Here is a 23,658-nt window from a genome sequence, read left to right as displayed (position 1 = left end):
TATTAATTTGAAGGGCAGAGGCAGAGAGGAGGTCAAGGAGGAAGAGGAGGGAGGAGGGGAAGGAGGAGGAGAGAGATCTTCTGTCCATTGATTCACTCCCCAAATACTGCAACAGCTGGGGTTGGGTAAGGCTGAAGCTAGGAGCCCAGAACTCTGTCTGGGTCTTTCACACTGGTAGCAGGAACCCAAGCACATGGGCCATCCCCAGAGGCACTGGCTAGAAGCTGGATCAAAAGCAGAGGTGCTGGGATTCAAACCCAGAAACTCCCATATGGGCCGTGTGTGGCTTAACCTGCTGCACCAAGTGGTGGCTTAACCTTCCAAGTTTGTAAAACTTCTGAGAATAAGACTCATTATCAATGGTGAAACGATTCTACAAATCCAGTGCATGTTTTCTATTGCTGTATAACAAACCACTCCAAAATTTATATTAGCTTAGAACAATGCCATTTTATTTGCTCACTATTTAGTGAGTCAGCAACTAGGACATAGTTTAGCTGGATGATTCTTTTGCTAGTCCTGCTTGTGGTCATGCATGTAGTTACAGTCCACTGGTGGGCTGACTAGGACTGGATGATTCCACACATCACTCAAATGTGGAGTAGTTGGTACTATCAATTTGGACTCTTTCTCCCCTTAGACTTCATCCTTAAAGAGATTAGCCAAGGCTTTCTCACATCAGCTATAGCATTCCAAGAGGATGAGATCAGAAGCTTCAAGACCTCTTGAGGCCTATCTTGGAACCTGGCATGGCATATTTTTTTGCTGCATCACAAGACAAGCCCAGATTCAAGGGATGAGAAAATAAACCCTACTGATGCAAAAAGAAAAAAACCAAAAGTAGAGGAGAATATGAATGGTCCTTCTTTAGTTGTGCACTGCACCCAATTGTACATAGAGTAAGCCTACTTTCATATGATCACTGCTTATCTCCAGTCTGAGCATACTGGAAAGAAAAGACCCACGGCATAGACTGTGATGTCATTGTGCCTTTTGATTAGTGTAGTCCTCTGAACCATACATAGCTTAAGTCCATTTTCATCGGATCCTAAAAAATTCACATATGAATAATGCTGAATAATTTATGAAGTATATTGTGATACAAATGATAGCTCCTCAGTTATGTGGACCGATCCTCAATGTGCATTCTTTTCTCTTCTCTGAATTTTTTGTTAAAGATTTTATTTATTTATTTGAGAGGTAGAGTTGCAGACAGTGAAATGGAGAGACAAAGAGAAAGGTCTTTTTTCCGTTGGTTCACTCCCCAGATGGCCACAACAGCCAGAGCTGTGCCAATCCGAAGCGAGGAGCCAGGTGCTTCTTCCCAGTCTCTCGCAGGGGCCCAAGGACTTCAGCCATCTTCTACTGCTTCCCCAGGCCATAGCAGAGAGCTGGATTGGAAGAGGAGCAGCTGAGATTAGAACCGGCACCCATATGGGATGCTGGCACCGCAGGTGGAGGATTCACCTACTGCACGACGGCGCCAGCCTCAGTCTCTTCTTTGAATTTTTAAGTGCAGTTTCCATAAATGTTAGTTGAGACAGTGGCCACCAAAATAAAGTATTTCTCAGTCTCCTTTGTAATCAATTGTGGCTATGTAACAACACCCTAGACCATATGTGTAAGACATGTGAAACCAGGTGTCTTTAAAGTGAGGAAGATGCTCTTCAAACTTTCCTCCTCTTTTAAGAAAATGTGAGTGAAGTTGTAATAGTTGAGGTTGAAAAGTTGTCTTGGGACATGAGGCAGAAGCTGTATATTGAGGAGAGTGGGGAAATAAACTGGAATGATCCTGGACCCTGTTACTACATCAGTCCTGTACTGCTCCTTGACTACTCACTTGATAGGTACCTGTTTTAAAGCCACTCCTAGTAATTTCAACTTGATTAGTCTGTGATGCCCAGTTGTTTGGTCAAATACCACTCAGGATGTTCCTGTGAAGGTATTTTTCAAAAGTGATTTTTGAAGATTATGATCAGTAAATTTTAAGTAAAGAAAATCATCCATCATAATGTGGACGGCCCTCATTCAATCAATTGGAGGCCTTAAGAGAATAGACTTGAAATCCATTAAAGAGAAAGGGATTCTGCTTCCAGATTGCCCTTATACTAAACACACCAAATTCTTGCTGGAATTTCCAGTTTTCTAGTCTGGCAAACTGCCCTATGCATTTAGGTTTTTCTAGCCCCTGTAATGAAATCCTTTCTTTACTATTTTCTTTTCTTTTTTTCTTCTCTCTCTCTCTCTCTCTCACCACACACACACACACACACACTCTCTCTCTCTCTCTCTTTTTCTCTAGAGAACCATGGCACCTTAATACATTAACCAGTTTCCAATTTATGTTAGCTCAGTATATTTTATTTCCCTTCAAAGACCACCTGCTGAAAACTGTAATTAAACGTTGCAGAAACCAGCCATGAGCCATGAGCCAATAATGTCACTTTTGGGGAAAGTGACTGTATTCCTTTAAAATTAGGTGCAAATAGGTAATAATACTCTACATTTATCCTAAGACTGTTTTGAGAACAAAACAGTTGTGTTTCTTGGGAAAACAAAGGAATTTATGAAAGTACTTAAAAAAATTTTTAAGTACTCAATAAATGAGACCATTTTTTTATATCCAGAATGACTTATTTATCAACTGTTCGGTTAAACAAGTTATTAAACACCTAAAAAGGACAGACTTTGCATCTTGTAAAGAAAGATGACTTCAGGCCAGCACTGTGGCTCACTAGGCTAATCCTCCACCTGCGGCACTGGTACCCTGGGTTCCTAGTCCCGGTTGTTCCTCTTCCAGTCCAGTTCTCTGCTGTGGCCCGGGAAGGCAGTGGAGGATGGCCCAAGTCCTTGGGCCCCTGCACCCACATGGGAGACCAGGAGGAAGCACCTGGCCCCATGGCTTCGGATCAGCGCAGTACGCTGGTCGTAGCAGCCATTTTGGGGGTGAACCAACAGAAGGAAGACTTTCTCACTGTCTCTCTCTCACTGTCTAACTCTGCCTGTCAAAAAAAAAAAAAAAAAAAAAAAAAAGGATGACTTCATTCTCAAGTCAAGTGTTTCAAAGAGAATTTGAAGTCTACATTTACACAATTGCATTCACGACTGTGATATTTTGTCTGGTTATTAAGTCAGGTAGAATGGAGAATTGCTGTCCTATGTTCTTATGCCTGGAAGCTCACATTCAGGGGTCTGGGGCGGGGGTTGAGTATCCTGTAGAAGTTGTATGCAAATAGGCATACTTTCTCTACTACTACCTGTGTAGCATCAGGAGTTCATTAGGTAAGAGTATCTCTTGTCCTTGACCCAAACAGTAGCCTGTTTCAAGACTCTACTACTTTTCTTTATTATGAAGAAATTCCTTTAAAAAATGAAACAAGACAAAATAAAAATGCTTCTCTTATATGATGTATTCCATGTACATAATTATCAATATTTGGAGTTTTGCCTCCTAGTCTTTGTAGTAGCCCCAAACTTCTTTTGTTACAGGGTTTCAGTTACTTCTATCTAAACTCCAATGCCCCTCAACACACACCATGCCAACTATTTTTCTGTTAGCCTCACTGGTTTCTGCCACATAAATATCTTCTCTCACTGTAAGATTTCTTCACTGTGTCACTGTGCTAGCCCTTGAACTGATTATGCTCACATTACACTTAATCTGTTATTCTCTGGGCTAGCTCCCTCTTTGGCAGCCCTCCAGTGTCATCTATGTGCTTTTTCTTGCCTATACATGCTCATAATTACCATACTACCTCCTAAGAAGGAATCAGTTTTGTAGGGGACAGCTAACTTTCAGCTTGCTTAATCTTAGGTGTATTATTGTCTCTTGTTCTTCAGGCCATTCTCGCCATGGGAAAAAGTCAAGGGCTATCTTATTTTTTAAAAAAGATTTTATTTATTTACTTATTTGAGAGGCAGAGTTACAGGGAGAGGGAAAGACAGACTGAGAAGTCTTCCATCTGCTGGTTCACTCCCCAAAATGGCTGCAATGGCTGGATCTGGGCCAATCTGAAGCCAGGAGACAGGAGCTTTATCCAGGTCTCCCACATGGGTACAGGGGCCCACTCACTTGGGTCATCTTCCACTGCTTTCCCAGGCCATCAGCAGGGAGCTGGATCAGAACTAAAGCATTTGGTACTCAAACTGGGGCTCATATGGGATGCCAGTGCCACAGGTAGAGGCTTAACCTACTATGCCACAATGCTGACCTGGAGAGCTATCTCTTGAAAAGAGATATTTGTTTTTTTTTTTTTTTAATAAAGGATTAATTAATTAATTAATTTGAAAGGCAGAGTTATAAGGAGAGAGAGGAAAAGACACAAAGAAAAAGAGATCTTCTACCTACTGGTTCACTTCCAAAATGGTTGTAATGACTGGGAACTCCTGGCTGAAGCCAGGAGCCTAGAAGTCCATATGGGTCTCTCATGAGGGTGTCAGGGGCCCAAATACTTGGACCATCATCCACTGCTTCCCAGGTGCATTAGCAGGGAGCTGGGTGCTTGCTTCGGCAGCACATATACTAAAATTGGAGCAGGGAAATGGACTGGAAGCAGAATAGCCAAGACTTGAACCTGCACTCTGATATGGGATGCCAGTTTTACAAGTAATGGCCTTGGGGCCGGCACTGTGGCACAGTAGGTTAAGCTACTGCCTGCGATGTCGGCTTCCTAGAAGACTGTTGATTCGAGTCCTGCCTACTCTGCTTCCAATGTGCCTGGGAAGGTAGGTGAAGATGGTCCAAGTGCTTGGGCCCCTGAAACCCATGTGGGAGACCTTAATGGAGTTTGTGGCTCCTGGCTTCAGCCTATCCTAGCTCTGACTATTGTAGCCATTTGGGGAGTGACCAAGTGGATACAAGATCTCTTTTTCTGTCTCTACCTCTCTCTGTTAACTATGCCTTCAATTAAACTAAATAGCTTAATCTACTGCATCACAATGCCCACCCCAATGCTATGTATTTCTTAAAGGGTTTTTCCTATCCAATTGTGGAAGCGCTTAAGAAGTCTATATATAGAGCCAGTGCTGTGGCATATTGGGTTAAGCTGCTGCTTGCAGCACCAGTATCCCATATGGGCACTAGTCTGAGTCTGGGCTGTTCCAGTTCTGACCCAGCTCCCTGCTAATGCGCCTGATAAAGCAGCAGAAGATGGTCCAAGTGCTTGGGTCCCTGCACGCATGTGGGAGACCTGGATGAAGCTCCTGGGTTCAGCCTGGCCCAGCCCTGGTCGATGCAGCCATTTGGGGAGTGAACCAGAGGAGGGAAGATTCTCATTCATATTTCTCTCTCTCTCTCTTCTTTTCTCTCTGTAACTCTTCCAAATAAAATAAACTAATTAAAAAATCTTATTAGAAAAAGCTTAAAGGGGCCGGCGCTGTGGCATAGAAGCCTAAGCCTCGACCTGCGGCACTGGCAGTTCTTGTCCCAGCTGCTCCTCTTCTGATCCAGCTCTCTGCTTATGGCTTGGGAAGGCAGTGGAAGACAGCCCAAGTGTTTGGGCCCCTGCACCCACATGGGAGACCCAGAGGAAGTTCCTGACTCCTGGCTTTGGTTCGGCCCAGCTCCAGCTATTGTGGCCATTTGGGGAATGAACCAGCAGATGGAAGACCTTTCTCCCTGCCTCTCAAATAAATAAATAAACTCTTTTTTTTGACAGGCAGAGTGGACAGTGAGAGAGAGAGAGACAGAGAGAAAGGTCTTCCTTTTGCCATTGGTTCACCCTCCAAAGGCCACCGCTGCCGGCGCGCTGCAGCCGGCGCATCGCACTGATCCGAAGGCAGGAGCCAGGTGCTTCTCCTGGTCTCCCATGCAGGTGCAGGGCCCAAGCACTTGGGCCATCCTCCACTGCACTCCCTGGCCACAGCAGAGAGCTGGACTGGAAGAGGGGCAACCGGGACAGAATCTGGCGCCCCGACCGGGACTAGAACCCGGTGTGCCGGCGCTGCAAGGCGGAGGATTAGCCTAGTGGGCTGCAGCGCCGGCCACAACTCTTAAAAAAACTTAAAAAATAACTATATATGGCTGTTAATTTGTAACGCTTACGGTTTTGGAGTCTGAAGGCTTAGGGCAGGCAGTGGGGAAGGAAACATGAACAGCTAGTGAGAGAAGAATAAGCTGTAACCTGTGAAGAGGCTGAGCTAGAACCCAGAAAGACGGACTGGAACCCTTGTCAGAGTCTCACAAACTTTAAGTCTCCAGTCTTGAGAGTGGAGGTGTCCTGAAGGCCACACTCTTGGCCTGGGAGTCAGAGAAGCTGGAGCGAGATCTAACAGAACCTGGAAGAGCCCACATGCAAGCCAGGTGGCCCAGCAGAGAAGTGACACATGCATGAGCTGCAATAGTACCTCATGCCCCTAACCCAACAATCTGAATTAAAGAGAAAATGGCTACTGCTCTACTTTAATCTTTTGAATGATATGCAGAGTGTCTTATGATCCCAGTTTACCTGGGCTTATGCAAGGAAGGAAATTTTGTGCCATCTGCTTTCAAACAGCTAAATGGACACACTATAAATCCACCACATCCTGCCGAAGTAGCTTTGGTGAGTCAGGCTTATGCTAGCCTCATTTGGTGATACTGACCAAGCTGTCACCCACACTTACGCAGCTTTTTCTACCAATTCTCATCTTGGGAATTTACCATTAGTTTTCACCGCCTCACAAACCATTTCAACATTTAGTGGTTTAAAACAATAAACATTTATTATTACTTCTCCCAATTCTGTGTGCCAATGAGCAGTTACTTTTCTTTGGGCAGGCTCTAATGGAGGCTTAGTAATCTAGGATGGTTTTACTTCCTGTTGGTCTCAGGTGGGCAGTTAAGATGGACTCTCTCTGCTGTACTATGTATGATCTCATTAACTAAAAGTTGATTTTTTGCATAGTATAGGCCTCTGTAGTTCCCCCACACTCCTAAGTACACATCCACTTATTTCATGTTTTGAGTCTTTGTTGGTGTTTCACACAAGTTCATCACTTGTCACCTCAATTCCATCCTCTTCAATATTCTTGTGTATCTTTTTTCCACAAAGCTACTTACAGGCTGGTGTTGACACACTACCACAGCTGCTGGTATCCCCACTCCACGAAAATAGTAGCATAAGTCTTCAAGTAACCATATATCACCTCATTCTTTGTTTTAGAAAATATTTATCTATTCCAAAGCCAGAGTTTTAGAGGGAGAGGGACACACACACACACACACACACACACAGAGCAAGAGCGAGAGAATCTTTGATCTGCTGGTTCACTCTCCAAATGGTCGCAACAACCAGGCTTGAGACAGTCTGAAGCCAGGAGCCAAGAACTCCATTTGGGTCTCCCAAGTGGGAGGCAGGGGTCCAAGCACTTGAGCTATCTTCTTCTGCCTTCTCAGGCATGTTAGCAGGGAGCTGGATTGGAAATGGAGCAGCAGGGACTAGAACTGGTGCTCATATGGGATGACAGCACTGCAGGTGGCAGCTTAACCTGTTGAGCCACGATGCCGACCCCCTCATTCTTTGATATAATAATGCCAGGAATATTTTACATACAGAAGTGGGGAGAATGTCCACCCTCCCTCATCCCATATTCTTTATCTCGTGGGCATTGACCGAGGCCTGCTTGCGCTTCTGTGCCAATATGACCTTTTAAAACCAGCTTTTCAGCTTCTGCTACATGCCATATTCCCAATGGCAAGTCATGAGTCTAGGGGAAGGGAACACATATCTGGGACAGACATCAGACTGTCCTCTTCACTGCCTGAAGGTATCTTTGTAAAAACAGTCTTCCTAATCTTACTCACCAGTATATCACATCGGTCTGATCAGCTCACGGGAAGGCTGGCATCACAGCTCTACAAGGCAATGTGGGCCGCTACCCAGCTTTTCTAGCTCTCCTTCTAGTCCCTTTATCTCCTGCCTTACCTGCCACCTCTCAATTTCTATGCTCTAACTGTCATGTATTATTGGCTCTTTTCCCAGTGTACATCTACCTTCATATCTCCTTGACTTTATCCAATCTGATCTCTCTATCCAGAATCTTCTTTCACCAATTTGTACTTGAAGATTGCTTCTTCATTCTTTGTGACTAAGCTCCAATGATTATTTACCTGATAAATCTTTTTCAAGGTACTTGGTCATAAGTAATTACTCTAGTAGTACCTTTTAATTAATTTCTCTATTGAATGTATTTATGATATTCTGACTTAATATAATTTATCAGTCAACCTTGGCAGTCTCTAACTAGGATGCTAAACACAGACAATTGCTTGATAATAGGAGCTATTTTCCAGTTTCTACAACAGAGGGTATGGTAAAATACCTTATGATGTGACTGATTTAAGTGTTTTAATAGATACAGAAGAAATTATGTGGAAGACAAGGCAGCACGCAGGAGGTAAATGGCAGTGCTACCGCTAAGGGCATGTAAAAATGACAAGTGCTGCCCTACTTCTGAGGATGACAAATGACTTCACAAGAAGAAGGAAGATTTTCTGGGATTCTTGACTTATTGGTCAAGGCATTTGGATGGTGCATTCAAGGGGAGGAAGTGAAGTTCCTGCAATCAGAACTTTATCTGGTCTGGGCAATGGAACAAAGGTATTTATGAATATATACTAACTGCTCTTGGGAAGGGATGGCCTAGATGATCTTGTACTGAGAATATCCTGAGGAGAGGGCTCTCAGGTTTCTAGGGGGTTTGAGGATGTCTGGATAGACAGTTCTGTGCCTTGTGGGCATATATTTATAGTAAAAAAATGAGGCATTCATTATATCTAGTAAATGAGTAATAAAAATAATTTTAGCTTCAAACTGGACAGCTATTAGGAAGATATATATGGAAATGTGTATGTTATCTCTGTGAATAGTGTCTTTCCCACTTTCCCTGGCTTTTTCTTGTTCCTTAAGTTTCTATAATTTTGTCTTTTACATGTGGCAATTTTTCATTTTATTTTATAGTTTATTTATAATATGCAAATAAAACATACTGTTATAATGATAGAGACCTCAAATAAACTAAAATAGAAGGGGAGGAATATTTTTCCCAAATGCCATCTTTGGAAATTTCATTGCTAAGTTATAATGGTCACCGTTATGCAGATAATCTTTAAATTTTATTCATTTTTATTTATTCAAAAAGCAGAGCCACACACACACACACACACAGAGACATAGACAAAGGTCCTCCATCCACTAGTTCACTCTCCAAATGCCCACAACAGCCAAGGGCTGGGCCAGACTGAAGCTGGGAGCTGGAAACTCAAACCTGGACTCCTAAATGGTTGACAGAGACCCAAGTCCTTGAGCCATCACCTACTGCCTCCCAGGGTGTACATCAGCAAGCAGCTGGATTCAAAGTGGAATGGGGATTTGAACCCAGGCACTCCAAAAGGAGATGGGGGCATCCCAAGTGGTATCTTAACTGCTGTGTCACATACCCATAATTACCTTGTTTATAACATAATTGAGTGGAAGATGATTTTTCTCTAACACCATAGTTAATTTTTACATATTTATTCCCTTTTGTGAAAAAGGTAGTACATGCATGTAATGCAAGTTTCAAACATCATCAAAGGGCATGCAATTTCTTGTGTGCCCTCTCTGAGACAATGTATGTATTTTCGACTACGTATGTATTTTCCTACATAAATAGATCACATACTCCAAACATTAATTCAACACTTCACTTCTTTTCTACTTATACTATATCTAGAAGATCTATTACATTTCAGTTCACTGAAAGTTCCAAGGATTTTGCTATATGCAAAGAACTGTTAAAGTGGAAGTTGGGTTTTTTTGAGCTAGATTAATTAAAATAAACAATTAAAGAGAAAGTGATGCCTTTGGACTGATCCTCAGAACTCCTTTCATCAGGAGGCACAGAGAATAAAGATTAGGCAAAGAACAAGACACAGTGAGTGGGTGGCAGGGAACTGGCTGGAGCCTGAGGCATGCTGGGAAGGAGTCACTCAGTTCTAGCTGAGGGGAGAGGGGAACAATGAGAGTGACTGAGGTTAGTGACTAGAGATAGGAAGCGCAAGAGACATTTGTGGAGAATAAACAAAAACTACTAAATTTTACACAATCTCTACTTTGGTTTTCCTTTATATGAGCAGGAAGGGGAGATTTCTGCCTAGCTGCAGTCCCTAATTTATATTCCATAACACATCCTTGTGGCCTATGTAGTGCAACTGCTGTCCTAGTTGGTTCTACTTTTGGCAGTCCTCCTCTCCCCACAGCCAGACTGCTGTAAGGGGACTCTCAAGGCCAGGCTGGGCCTGTTTTCTGTGTCTCTGCTTGATGAGACTTCTTCACTACATTGAGACAGATGCTATGAGGGGCTAAACCTCCCCTCCCCCGATACTCTTTTCTAGCACAGCACTGTGCTGGTGCTCCAGACTTTCAGAGTTCCCTCTCTTCATTGCCTAGAGGTGGAAAATCTTGGAGATTAAGAGCTGCTCCCTGCTTTTAAAGGGGGCAGTTTTCTTTCAACCTTCTAAGGGGTTCCAGCTATCCTCTTTGCAATAATTCTTGGGCTTGAATGAGGGTTTCTGCCTATCCTCAGTGACTATCAACTTGGATCTATGGATTAATCTTCTTAATGGAAGTAGGAACTTGGTTTTTACAATTCCTAAAACAGTTCTTGGGCCAGGTTCTGTCTTCAACAAATATATTTTGAATGAATGAATAGACAGAATTGCAGTTAGGTTCCCAAAATAGCACAGAAAAGCTAAGTTAAGCAGAATGGAGGTATAATCAGTGCTAAGAGAACTACAGCTGAAAACCACTAGGTGTAGCAATACTTCCAGGGGAAATGTCTTCTGAGATTCTTGACCCCTTGAGGCAGCACTAAGGGGAAGAGTAGACCTTTCCAGTTCCAAGTTCCCACTGGCACACGTGTGGGCAGACACTGGAATTCTAGGTTTAGATATAGAGATTCTAGCAGGGTGGGAAGGCCTGAAGAGGAAGTCCACATTTGGTTCGGAGCAGAGAAGCTGGAGTGGGCAAGAAGGAGCTGAAGATTATGGGGAAAGGAGGGTCTCTGTGGAGAGGGCAAATTGGCTGTCTCCTTCTTTTTCATTTGAATCACCAGGAAGCACTCGAGTCGGTCAAGCACAGAATGGAACCTCAGAGAGAAAAGGGCAAGTGGAAGGGGAGAGAGGGGAGGAGCAGCTGAAAAGCTTGGATTCCTTAGTTACAGAACAGGATTTACTCTTCTCTCCTTTCTTGCTAGTAGATGCTGTTGCCCACTGGGGAGGTTTTCCTGCCCCATTCCTTCTTGCAGAGACCTTCCACCATGCTTTTACCTGGGAAAGACAGGAAGGAACAATGCAGACTGGGAAGAGACTGCGAAAAGGTGTATGGAGCCAGGGAAGCAGAGTGAGAGTCCACAGCAAGGGTAGAGCAGGGGAGGAGAGGAGACATGGGGAAAACACCTATTTCTCAACCCCAGGCACTGTCCACACAGGGAGGTGTTTTCCTAAGCACACATGAAGGCCCAAGTTGGGGACTGTTTGTATTTTAAGTTTTTTCAATAGGTAAAAATAAATAGGCTTTCTAGACATGAACTTTCACTTAGGGAAAACAGCTCTTGTCACAGAAGTGAACATATAAACCTATTTTAGTAGTTTGGCTAACAATACTACTGCCATTATTTTAATTTTATATACTTAGGTTTTATTTATTTTATTTGAAAGGCAGAGAGAGAGTGCACGAGAGAGTGAGTGAGCAAAAGAGCTCCCATTCACTGGTTCACTCCCCAAATGACTGTAAGTATTGGGACTTGGCTAGACTGAAGCCAGGAACCAGGAACTCAATTTGAGTCTCCCACATGGGTGGCATGGACTCAAATACTACAGCCATCACTGCTATCTCCCAGGGAATACATTAGCAGGAAGTAGGAATGGTAAGGAGCTGGAACTCAAACCCTGGCGCTCTGAGATGGAGGCCTCCCAAATGGTATCCTTTTAAAAAGATTTTATTTATTTATTTGAAAGACAAAGTTGCGGGGAGGGAGAGGGAGGGAGGGAGGGAGGGAGGAAGGGAAGGAGGGGGAGAGAGAGAGAGAGAGAGAAATGTCTTTCATCCGCTGGTTCACTCCCTAAATGGCTGCAATGGCTGCAGCTGGGTCAATCCAAAGCCAGGAGCCAGGAGCTTCTTTTGGGTCTCCCATGTGAGTGGCAGGGGCCCAAGGACTTGGGCCATCTTCTACTGTTCCCAGGCCATAGCAGAGAGCTGGATCGGAAGTGGAGCAGCTGGGACTCTAACTGGCACCCATATGGGATGCCAGCACTGCAGGCTTTACCTGCTACCCCAGAGTGCCGGCCTCTCCAAATGGTATCTTTTCTTTTTTTGACAGGCAGAGTGGACAGTGTGAGAGAGAGACAGAGAGAAAGGTCTTCCTTTTTCCGTTGGTTCACCCCCCAATGGCCACCCCGGCCGGTGCACTGCGGCCGGCACACCGCGCTGATCCGAAGCCAGGAGCCAGGTGCTTCTCCTGGTCTCCCATGCGGGTGCAGGGCCCAAGGATTTGGGCCATCCTCCACTGCACTCCCGGGCCACAGCAGAGAGCTGGACAGGAAGAGGGGCAACTGGGACAGAATCTGGCGCCCCGACTGGGACTAGAACCCGGGGTGCCAGTGCTGCAGGCGGAGGATTAGCCTATTGAGCCACAGCGCCGGCCTCGCCGGCCTCCAAATGGTGTCTTAACCACTGCACCAAACACCCAACCCTGCCATTATTTTTAGAAAAAGGAAATATACCCCAAGATGACTAATTCTTGAGGTAGCAAATGGCAAGGAAACGGTTCTATTGTTATACCCATGATTGTTCCAGTGCCCTGGTCTTCTCCAGGAACAGGTGCACTCTTTAACTGGTGTCTGTCATATGCTCAGTGTGACACAGACCACATCATTTTCCCATCTGCAGATTCAGTCACCACATCCTGATCTCACAAATCTGAAAATGTAAACTGAACTATGCCTCTTTTAGGAACTCTATTCTTAGTGATTCCTGTGAATTAACTTGATTAAATTTCCACACACTTAAAGTTTCTCCTCACATGCTTCTGCCTCTTCCTGAGGAAACAAAACAAATAAACCAATACCTTTTGATTATGATTTTTTATATACAATAGGCAAAAGCATTTGTTTAAGGGATTTAAATAGTTATTTTATTCAAATAGTTGCAAGTATACCAACTATACAATTTCTATTGGGGTTTATCGCTACTGTTTTTACTTAGGAGAGGTTGAAGAAAATTGATTTTAAAGCCTGTCCTCTTGGATTAAAATCTTATCTCCATAGTTATTAACTCTGTATCTTGGGGAAAGACACAACTTCTCTGGGTCTGCATTTCCTTATGGACTAATAGTCCTGTTGGGAGGATTCAATGATTTAGTTGATTTGAAGTTCTGAGAACAGTTTCCAATGTGTAATTGCTGATTAAGTCTTAGTAGCTGTTATTTAAACTCATAATGGTTCAATAGAAAGAAAATCACTTTTAGTAGTAGTTACAGCAGAATAAGCTTTGGATTAGGAATATCTGGATTTAAATTCTGGCTGTTGCTTGATCTCAGAAAATTAGTTAACCTTTCTGGGCTTCGATTTATTTATTTATTTAAAAATTAAAACTTTCATTTATTTATGGGGCTGGCGCTGTGGCTTAGTGGGTAAAGCCACCACCTGCAGTGCTGGCATCCCATATGGGCTCCGGTTCAAGTCCTGGCTGCTTCACTTCTGATACAGCTCCCTGCTGGGGTGCCTGGGAAAGTAGCAGAGGATAATCCAAGTCCTTGGGCCCCTGCACCCATGTGGGTGACCCAGAAGAAGATCCTGGCTCCTGGCTTCAGATTGGCCCAGCTTGGGCCGTTGCGGACATCTGGGGAGTGAACCAGCAGATGGAAGATTCTCCCTTTCTCTCTCTCTCTCTCTCTCTCTCTCTCTCTGCTTCTCTGTAACTCTTCCTTTCAAATAAACACAAAAATATTTTTTAAAAAGTGCTCATATGGGATGCCAGCATGGCAGGCAGTAGCTTAATCCACTGTACCACAATGCCAGCCCCAATTAATGACTTTATTAAATCCTGATTTTGAATATACTTTTACATATATTCACTGATAAAAATGTGATGCACACATAAAGTAAATTTGAGCATATTAAAGTAGAATAGATGCCACCAAAAAAAAATTTGAGTGACTGAGTTGAGAACTGAACTAGAAGCTTTTCTTATGAAACACAACTTTTACTTGAAAGAACAGCTGACAAGCTACGGCTCTTTAGACTCGATGATTTGGCAGACATTTTCATAAAGGGAATGAAGAGTGTCTATCACTTTGAGAAAAACGACTGACAGTATATACTGCAGTGGTAAAATTCAAGTTTTCAAATGAAAGTTCAAATTTTGGATAATTTGTTCCACTACTGTGAACATGACAGCATCTCAATACTTACAGACTTTTCTGAGAAGATTGGTTCTGATGTCAACAAATGTTATTTTTAAAATATTGTACAATATGAACTCTGTCTGTATTTGGAAGGGATGCATAACTTAGGGACCAAATACTTTTTCAAGTAACAAATGCATGATATAAGATCTTGCATGAGTACAAGTTTCATTCAATGTAAGATAGAACAATGGGTCTAAATGCAATGGATTATGAAGAGTTCATTGATATGGCTTATTTATTTTAACTGACACATAAAATTTTAAGTATCTATGGGGTATCATGTGATGCTTCAGTACATGTGTATTTGAATAACATCCAGTTAAGGCAAATATATCCATCTCAAACAGTGAAATTTCATTATGCTGAAAACATTCAAAACCCCTTCTTCTAGTTTTAAAAACTATAGTATCTAAGTCCACATTACAATCATAAAGAAATTATCATTTATCAAGCTGTGGTGCTGTGTCAAGAAGAATGTTTACAACTGTAGGAAAAGCCTAGGACAACACTGTCCCAGAGGCTGGATGCTCATCTTCTTCATATTGAGGTCTTCCACCAAAATGATGTATCTCAATGGATTACATGTAGACTCTAGCTGTCTACTCTAGGTCAGACATTAAAGAGTTGTAAAAACAGAAAATGGTGTTACACTCCCCCTAGTTATTTTTTTGGAAAATAATTTTTTAATCAAAACTATGTTGTTCATTATACATGTGATGAGTCTAATATTATAATTCTTAAATGGGTCAATAATGTTTAAAATTGTCTTAGTTTTAATTTCTGTCATGGAAAATATCAGTATAACCCACCTTAAACACAATCTCTTTGTTTATAATTTTTAGACATCTAAAGGAATCCTGACACTAAAAAGAATTACTGTGTTAGCAGTAGAAGATGGCCCAAGTCCTTGGGCCCCTGCACTCACATGGGAGACCTGGAAGAAGCTCCTGGCTCCTGGCTTCGGATTGGCGCAGCTCCAGCCGTTGTGGCCAATTGGGGAGTGAACCATTGGATGGAAGACTCTCTCTCTCTCTGTCTCTCCTCTCTCTGTGTAATTCTGACTTTTGAATAAATAAATGAATCTTTTTAAAAAAACTCCACAGAAGATACCAATGTACATCTTGGATTGATGTACATCTATCACCTGAGGGCTGGTGTTGTGGCACAGCAGGCTGATATAGCCTTCAATGTCAGTATCCCATATGAACACCCGTTCAAGTCCCAGTTGCTCTACTTCTGATCCAGCTCCCTGCACCTGAGAAAGCAGTGGAAGATGGCCAAGTACTTGGGCCCCTTCCACTCATGTGGGAGACCTCGACGCAGTTCTTTGCTCCTGGCTTCAGCTTGGCCTAGCCCAGGATGTTGTAGTCATTTGGGGAGTAAACCAGCAAATAGAAGTGCGCTCGTTCTCTTGTTCTCTCTCTCTCTCTCTCTCTCTCTCTCTCTCCATCTCTTTTCCTGTAACTCTGCCTCTGAAATAAAAATCAATCTTTAAAAAAAAAAACTGTTGTGCTAAGGTAGCATTTTCCAAACTTGTTCAATTGTAAGAACCATCAGAGATAATGTTTAAATGTAGTCCTTGTTGAGGGAAGTGACCAGTTGAGGCTAGGGTGGTGGATGATGAAAGAATTCACCGTCAGACAGAGTGAACACACATTTATTGAACATACTGCAAAAGAGCAGCAGGCAAGCAGGGCAGCTAGAAGCTGATTACTGCTGCAACACAGGCTACAATTTGAAGAAGCATACCTGTAAATTCAGTACCTTCTTAGTTAGCATGAGTTTCTCCTATGATCCAGCAGGTTTTCTGAAGTAGATGATTTGCATTTCTGGACAAAGCTGAGAAGTCTGCACTGCTCTTAGCTTTGGGACTTTTCCAGTGCCCTGGGGCAACTCTCCACAGCCCCTGGTCCATATCTAATGAACCAACCCTATAGGGGAAGAGCTTAGAAAATCTTCATGCTTACTAAGTATCCTAGGTGACTCCTAAAATGGGACAACTTTGGAAAACACTGCATTATCCTCAATCTTGATGGCAGGCTAGCTAAAGTGTCAGTTACTCAGCTAAAGGCAATCCAAACAAGATTGGAGTACCATACACCTTAAAACTTTTGCTGGAGAGTTGGCATTGTGGCACAGTGGGTTAAGCTGCTAACTGCAATGCCAGCATCCCATGTTGGAGTGCTGGTTTGAGTCCCAGCTGTTCTGCTTCTGATCCAGCTCCTTGCTAATGTGCTGGAAAGGCAGTAGAAGGTGGCTCAAGTATTTGGGTCCCTGACACCAAATGGGAGACTTGGATTGAGTTTCTTCTTCCTGGCGTGGGCATGGCCCAGCCCTGGCCATTGCAGCCATTTGGGGAATGAACCAGTGGATGAAAGATTTCTTTGTCTTTCCCTCTCTCTCTGCCTTTCAAATAAATAAATCTTAAAAAAATCCCAAACTTTCCCTGGCAGCTTTTAACAGTTTAAAGTAAAGATTTATTTATTTATTTATTTACTTGAAAGAGTAACAGAGAGAAGGAGGAGAGAGAGGAGAGAGAGAGAGAGAGAGAGAGAGAGAGAGAGAATATCTTCCATCTGCTGGTTCACTCCTCAAATGCCTTCAAAAGCTGGGGCTGGGCCAAGCTGATACCAGGAGGCTGGAATTCCATCCTGGTCTTCCATGTGGAAGGCAGGGGCCCAAGTACTTGGGCAATCATTCATTGACTCTCAGGCCCATTAGCAGGAAGCTGGATTATAAGAGTAGTCATCAGGACTTGAACTGGGCACTCAGATATGAAATGTAGACATCCCAAGCAGTGGTTTACCCTGTTGCATCATGATGACTGCCCTTGGGCAGCCATATATGTATAATCCATCAAAATCGAGTTCCTAGCTGTTATAAATACCAAAAGGAGACCAAAAACACCTGTCAGCACAACTTCAAACAATCTGGGTGGTCAGGATGGGCCATAAGGAAGCCTCCTTCCCCAGGCAGTTTCCTGGCTGTCCTTGGGGTGGCCACCTCTGTGCAGTGCAAGGCGGGAGGGCTGGAGCAGCAGCTGGAGAATCAGCTCAGCAGACCCTGGCTCTCCCCTACAGACACTGGGGCCACTCCACTGGCCTCTTTGTCAACCTGCAGGGGCCATCTGGTGGAGGTGGGGGCGGGGGCAGGTTAAATAAGCATCTTTACAAAAACAACATGCTCTTATAGAAAGTGCCTGAGCTAAGCCCGTGGTCCAAAATCCTCATGGAAAACAAATAACAAATAAAAGTGTGGCTGACATCCTCGAGTCCGGTGTACATGAAGCACTCAGCTGGACAAGGTCTGGAACACAAGTTACTGCTGGCAGAGCCACAGCCTCATCTGCTGTGGCGCCCTGGAGGGAAAGCTTACAACCTAAGAAACCAACACAATTCTAGGTCCTAGAACGGAGGTTGCATGCATGGGACCTGCCAGGTGTGGAAGGCACTGGCTGTCACTCAGCGACAGACAGGCTATCTTCCCTTGCCTCTGGTCCAGGTTCCAGGCCAATATGGGCAGCACCTAGGTACCTGGGCTCACTTTGGAAAGCAGAGCAAGCAGGACAGCTGTAGTGATGGATAGGATTTGGTCAATGGAGAGGAAGAGAAAGAAAGGGATTCCCAACTACAGACTGGCCTGGATGCCTACAAACGGATGGAGCCGAGAGCAAAGGCTCTTCCCTGCCTGGGACCCACAATCCTGTGCTGGGAAGCCTCGCTAGGGCCACCTGCCCCCCTGTAGCTTCCTAACCAGCTGGTCTGGAATCCAACAGCCCTAGCCACCTTGGGCTACACGAGGTAGCTGAAGTGACGCAAGCAATTATGGAGGCTACCATAGGCCTCTCCACTTTCATCAAGGGTATAGTCACCTCTGTCTCCTCTCTGCACCCCTGTAGCCTAGCCAGACCTTCTGTGGTTGGCAGTTCTTGTATCTCAGTCTGGCACAGGGACTAGGGGAGGAACAATGCCTCACTGAGCAGGAAGAGGCAGCGACTATCTCAAAGAGATTCCAAAGAGAAGAAAAAGACCTCAGGCAACACTCACAGGAGAGCGGTCATCTCAGCCAAGGATGACACATAGGTCCCCCTGCTTGCACTGCAGCTGGGGTATTTTGAGGTGAAATAAAGATACGCCAGGGATTAGCAGGAAACGCTCTGCCAAAGGGGCAGGAGGAACAATGGTGTGCCATTCATCTGCTACCTCTGGCCAAAGTCACAGTTTGGGAGTACTTAAGGGTCTCATGAACTCCTTTATCTGAGGGATTTAAATATAAGTTAAGGGGGACCGGGGCTGTGATGTAGAAGGTTACGCCTCCACCTGCAGTGCTGGCATCACATGTGGGCACCAGTTTGTGTCTCAGCTGTTCCACTTCCAATCTAGCTCCCTGCTAATGTGCCTGGGAAAGCAGTGGAAGATGGTCCAAGTGCCTGGGCCCCTGCACCCATGTCTCTCTCTCTTTCTCCTTCTCTCTCTGTATCTCTGCCTTTCAAATAAATCAAATAAATCTTTTAAAAACATAGAATTAAGAGAATGCCCATTTTAAAAATTTAAGGACTAAGAGTGGACTAATTGTGGAAGATGAAGGGACAGCAGGGCAATGAACTAACTTCAAAGAAATATGACAAGAGGCAAACCCCAACCATCTTACACACCTGAGGCTAGGGCTCCCTGAGCCCAGCTAGAGGTGTGGTGCTGTACCTCTAGTCCAGCTCACCTTCCTGATCCAACACTCATTTTGTTGTCCCAGCATGCTGCTCTGTACTACTGGCCAATGCCCTGCTAAGTCTGCAGCCCACAGAGCAGCAACATGCAGTACACAGCAGAGTTTACCCGGAGGACCAATGCACTGTCCGCAGTCACTGTGTGGAGTTTTGCAGCTGAGTCAGTTCCTGAGTCTCATTCCTAACTTGTCAGACAAAAGCAGGGAGCTCCCCCATGGAAAGAATAGGAATCCCAAGGAGGGTTATTTCTTGGGCAGAGATGTCAGAAAATGGACCCGAGGAAACCTCAAGCATTGCACAGCTGGGTGGAGTGGAAGGCAGGAAGCAGAAATAGACCGAAAAAGCAAAGGATCAGCTGGCCCTGGGGACCAGCAACTACTGCATGGGGATGACGGTGACAGGAATCAGTGGTGGCCTCCCAGGATCGAAGTCCGCTGGCAAACTGGTGGCAAAGCCATCAGCCTCTTCTCTCTCTGAATAGACAATCTCATCTCACCAAAAAGGAACCTCAGCACAAACATGACAAAGCAGCCAGGTGGAGGGTCAGCAGGGTGAGGGGGGCGGACACTGGAGGCCAGGCACCTAGGAACTACTGCTACAGCACCCCTCTTCCTTCCTCAGTACAAACCTTCATGTGCAACAAAATGAAACATTTTGAGAACGAATCCTTCAGATAATCTCTTGTCAATCATTTGTGTAGGTTAGAGAGGCACCCGTGAATAGTAAGGCTACTGAGATGTATCAGTGGCCTGGTCCTGGCACCACCAGAGGGCCGGGGAAGTGGTGACTGAGGGGCTCTCAACCAGTGAGCACACCATCCCACCAGAAACATTCTTGTCTCTTCTCTGAGGCAGGAAAGCAACTTGATCACCAGCTCTGAGTGCCCTCCCAAGGCTATGCCGTGGGGATACCTTTTCCAGGTCAAGAGAAGCAATGTAGCCTCTGGGGGAGCTAGAGGATCCTGGCTGCACAAGCCCTGCTCGCAACAGAAGTGCAGTCAAGGGCTGGGTATGTGTCACTTGTCACAAGCTCTGAAGGGCTGGGAAATGTCTCAGGCTCAAATCAGGCAGGGGAATGCCCAAGGTATTTGTCCTGCCAGATCACTGTGATGGCAGTTGTAGATGACACCTCCTCTGTAGGACTCTTCAGCTCACAAGAGAGCTGCTGGCTTTATCTGTCCACAAGGTCACCCTGAATGCAAGCCCACGGTACACTTACAGACATACATGTGTGAGTCTTTGCACACATGCCATATGCATGTAAAATCGACCCACAAAATCCGAAAATTCAGAGCATCAGGTGCCAGCCAGGTCAGAACACCTTGCTTTCAGCACTGGACTGCTTAGCATGGGAACCTTGGATGGGCCAGACCTGGCTGGGCTGCCTGCTTCCTTCCCCGCATGCGCCACGCACCAGAGGTGGCAGAGGTGAGCTCCTGGGGCTCTGATTGGCCTGATGCTTCTGTGCTCAGTGCTCCTGCGCAGCAAGGAGCTTCTGTGGTCCTTGGGCGCTGGGCCCCTTGCCACCCTGCTCCTTGGAGATGATAGCAGCCTCTGGCCTCTGTTCAGAACCGTTTTTGGTGAGGGGGCCCTGGCCATCAGCACTCAGGTCCTATACTCTCTTGTTCAGGTCACTGCATTCAGTCTGCAGGGGCAGCTGTCTTTTAATGTGAGATTTTGCTGCAGAAATGATTTTAAAATTTAAAAGCAGAAAGATAGTTAATTGCTTGGCAAGGTAGCATTGTTGTGTGGAGGGACTCTGGTCCTAGGGTAATCAAGTTTCATAGTTTTGTGAGAGGCATTTAATAAATTTGTCTTGGATGAATGAATTCTGCATAGCCAGCTGACTCCTCAGCTCAAACATTCAAAGGGCCAGACCTATGTCAGAGAACCAGCGAGAACTAGTTTTTCTTGATTTGATCATTTATGCTTAGGATAAAAGTATAGTAAATAACAATATGATTTCCTTATGAATTGTCAGAAGCAAACAGATTCGAGGAGGGGTTCAAATAGACAACCTTAGAATGCACAGTACAAAGTAGTTTATGGGAATTACAGTGAAGAAGTGAAACCTCCCTGAAGAGAATACAAGCCTCAAATTCCGGCTTTTTCTCTTCTGATAAAACAGGAAGAAGGCACTGTCAGTATTAAACAATAATTTCCTGTCTGCAGTACCATAGTCATTTTTTCCTGATCAGAGAGATACAGAAGTCACTCATCTCTGAGCCTTTTGGAAGCAGGAATTGAGCCTTCAAAGTTTTTGTGTGCTGACTGCCTAATGTTGGATCTTAATAAATGCTTAATAAGTATTTTCTGAATTGAACACAGTAATGACCAAGTCTAGGTCTCAAAGTTAATAAGGCACAAAAAATTAATTCTGAGTACTCAAGACATTTCTTTACTGTAACTTGTATTCAACAAGGTTCACACTGAAAATCTGTAAAAATTCTGTTAGAAAACCTTAAGCCTGTGAGAAAAGATCATCATAAAATAAAAAATAATGTATTTATTTATTTATGTATTTATTTATTTATTTTCCTGGAGAGTGGCAAGCAAGTGGTCAGACGAAGAGACTTATTCATTGCTCTGTACTATTATATGTCTTTTAAACCATAAAGAGGTAATTAATAGAAATTATTTTTAAATAACACATGTGAATTTTGAATTACCTGATCATACAAGTAGATCTTGAAGGGAACTTCGAGACCCTCTTTTTCCGAACCCAACCCCAATTCTCAGAATAGTTCCTATGAGGCAGAGACTTCCTTGGTGCTCTTGTCAGTTGAACAGACTGCTGGACAGGTTGTCCATTCTCTATCATAGCCGCAGCCAACCTCTAGATCTGGGAATGAGGCCTCCTTGGGCCAGTCAGCCCTCATCTGACTCTCCCGCTGACAACAGACACACGAGCGGTGCCAGGTGAAATCAGCCCAGCCTGGCCAAGAGCTAAAGAAGCTTCCTACAGAACTGTGAACTAAACAAAAAATTATTATTCAAAACCACAGAGGCATGGAATGATTTGCTTTGCAACACTTGGTAAATGATACACTCTCCAAATGATAGAATTCTCTGCTTTAGTCAGATGGCTCCATTCAGTCTCCACTAAATCCCATTGCTCAGACATCTTTGTTCACACCTTTACCTTCCTTCACTCATAATCCAAACCTGTGCTTTCTTTGAAGGTGTCCTCAGTTCTTCCACCTCTCCAAGAACAGTTTTCTAAACTCTTAAAATAGGCTTATCTCTTAAGTATGTCAGTGCTAGTTTTTAAATTCTATCAGAAATATTTAAATTATTTATTTGTAAGTCTGAATGAGAGAGAGAGAGAGAGAGAGAGAGAGAGAGAGACATATCTCCCAAAAACTGGTTCTCTATTTCAAGGGCTGCAACACCTGGGGCTGGCCAGGCTGAAGCCAGGAGCTCAGAACTCTGTCCAGGTCTCTCACATGGGTGGCAGGGTACCCAAGTACTTACACCATCCTCCACTGCTTTCCCAGGAGCATTAGCAGGGAGCTGAATCAGAAGCAGAGTAGCTAGGGCTTGAACTGGCACTTAGATATGGGGTGCTGGCTGTGCCACAACCCTGCTCCCTGGAAATATTTTTGTAAGTTAACACAACAGAGAGTAATGAATTAATCCAAAGTATTTTTTACAAAAATATATGGCTCATTTTATCCTTCCCTATTTTACTACTATTTAGCTCACTAGTGTATACTTCTTTGATACTTGCACAGTACCTTCAAAAGCTGTAATTTATTTCTTTATGTGTTTGTCCAATTTCTACCATTGTAGTGTTCATTCTTAACAGCAGAAATTCTTCCTTGTTTATTTCTCCAAATGCTCCTTAAAAGACCTGGTATATAATAGAGAATAGTGCTTACATAGTGAGCATGCATTGGCTTGACCTCACCTAAAGGTGGGCTTTATGTAAGGGTGTGTGGCAAATTTCTTATGATTGACTAAAAACATCTTCAGAGACAGACACAGAACAATGGATTGCTCAAGACTGTCCAGACGGCTAGGACAAAATAGAACCTTTGTGCATATCACCTAAGACAAATTGACCTGATCCATAAGATGAGTAGAATGTTGACCACTCCTCAGATAAGTTTCCATAGGTGTTTCTCTGGAATGCCTAGCAGCTTTTTAGCAGCAATTTGATCTCAGAGACAGAGAATGAGAGAGCATAAGAGCACTCCCATTCCCTGGTTCACTCCCCAAATGCCTGAAGCTGGGTCTCCCACATGGGTCTCAGGAACTGAATTTCTTGAGCCACTATTGCAGCCTCCCAGACTCCACTTTGGTGGGAAGCTAGAGTTAGGATCTAGCACCAGGGATTGAACCCAGGTACTCCGGTGTGGGATGTGGACATCTTAACTGCTAGGCTAAACTCCAACCTCCCCACCATGATGTTCTGATATAAGTATCTTGATATACATATACATAGTGAAGTGATTGCTATAGTCAAGCAAATTAGCATAAACATCATTCCATATAGCTATCCTTCTT

At 44.1% G+C, this 23,658-nt stretch overlaps 1 long non-coding RNA gene across 1 annotated transcript; it reads right to left on the bottom strand.

Annotated features, from left to right (window-relative positions):
* Positions 1–432: 432 nt before the first annotated feature.
* LOC149119565 (uncharacterized) lies at positions 433–22,058 on the bottom strand. The gene is made up of 2 exons (XR_016227840.1): positions 21,819–22,058; positions 433–1,391 (listed from the first exon to the last, which is right to left on the bottom strand). It is a non-coding gene; the product is annotated as an uncharacterized LOC149119565 (long non-coding RNA).
* Positions 22,059–23,658: the final 1,600 nt, after the last annotated feature.

Source organism: Oryctolagus cuniculus, chromosome X (genome assembly GCF_051225735.1).
Source record: "Oryctolagus cuniculus isolate XC-2025 breed Fujian yellow rabbit chromosome X, ASM5122573v1, whole genome shotgun sequence".
NCBI lineage: Eukaryota > Metazoa > Chordata > Mammalia > Lagomorpha > Leporidae > Oryctolagus > Oryctolagus cuniculus.
The sequence above is the reverse complement of the archived record's forward strand: the minus strand, read 5'-3'. Positions and strand labels throughout refer to the sequence as shown.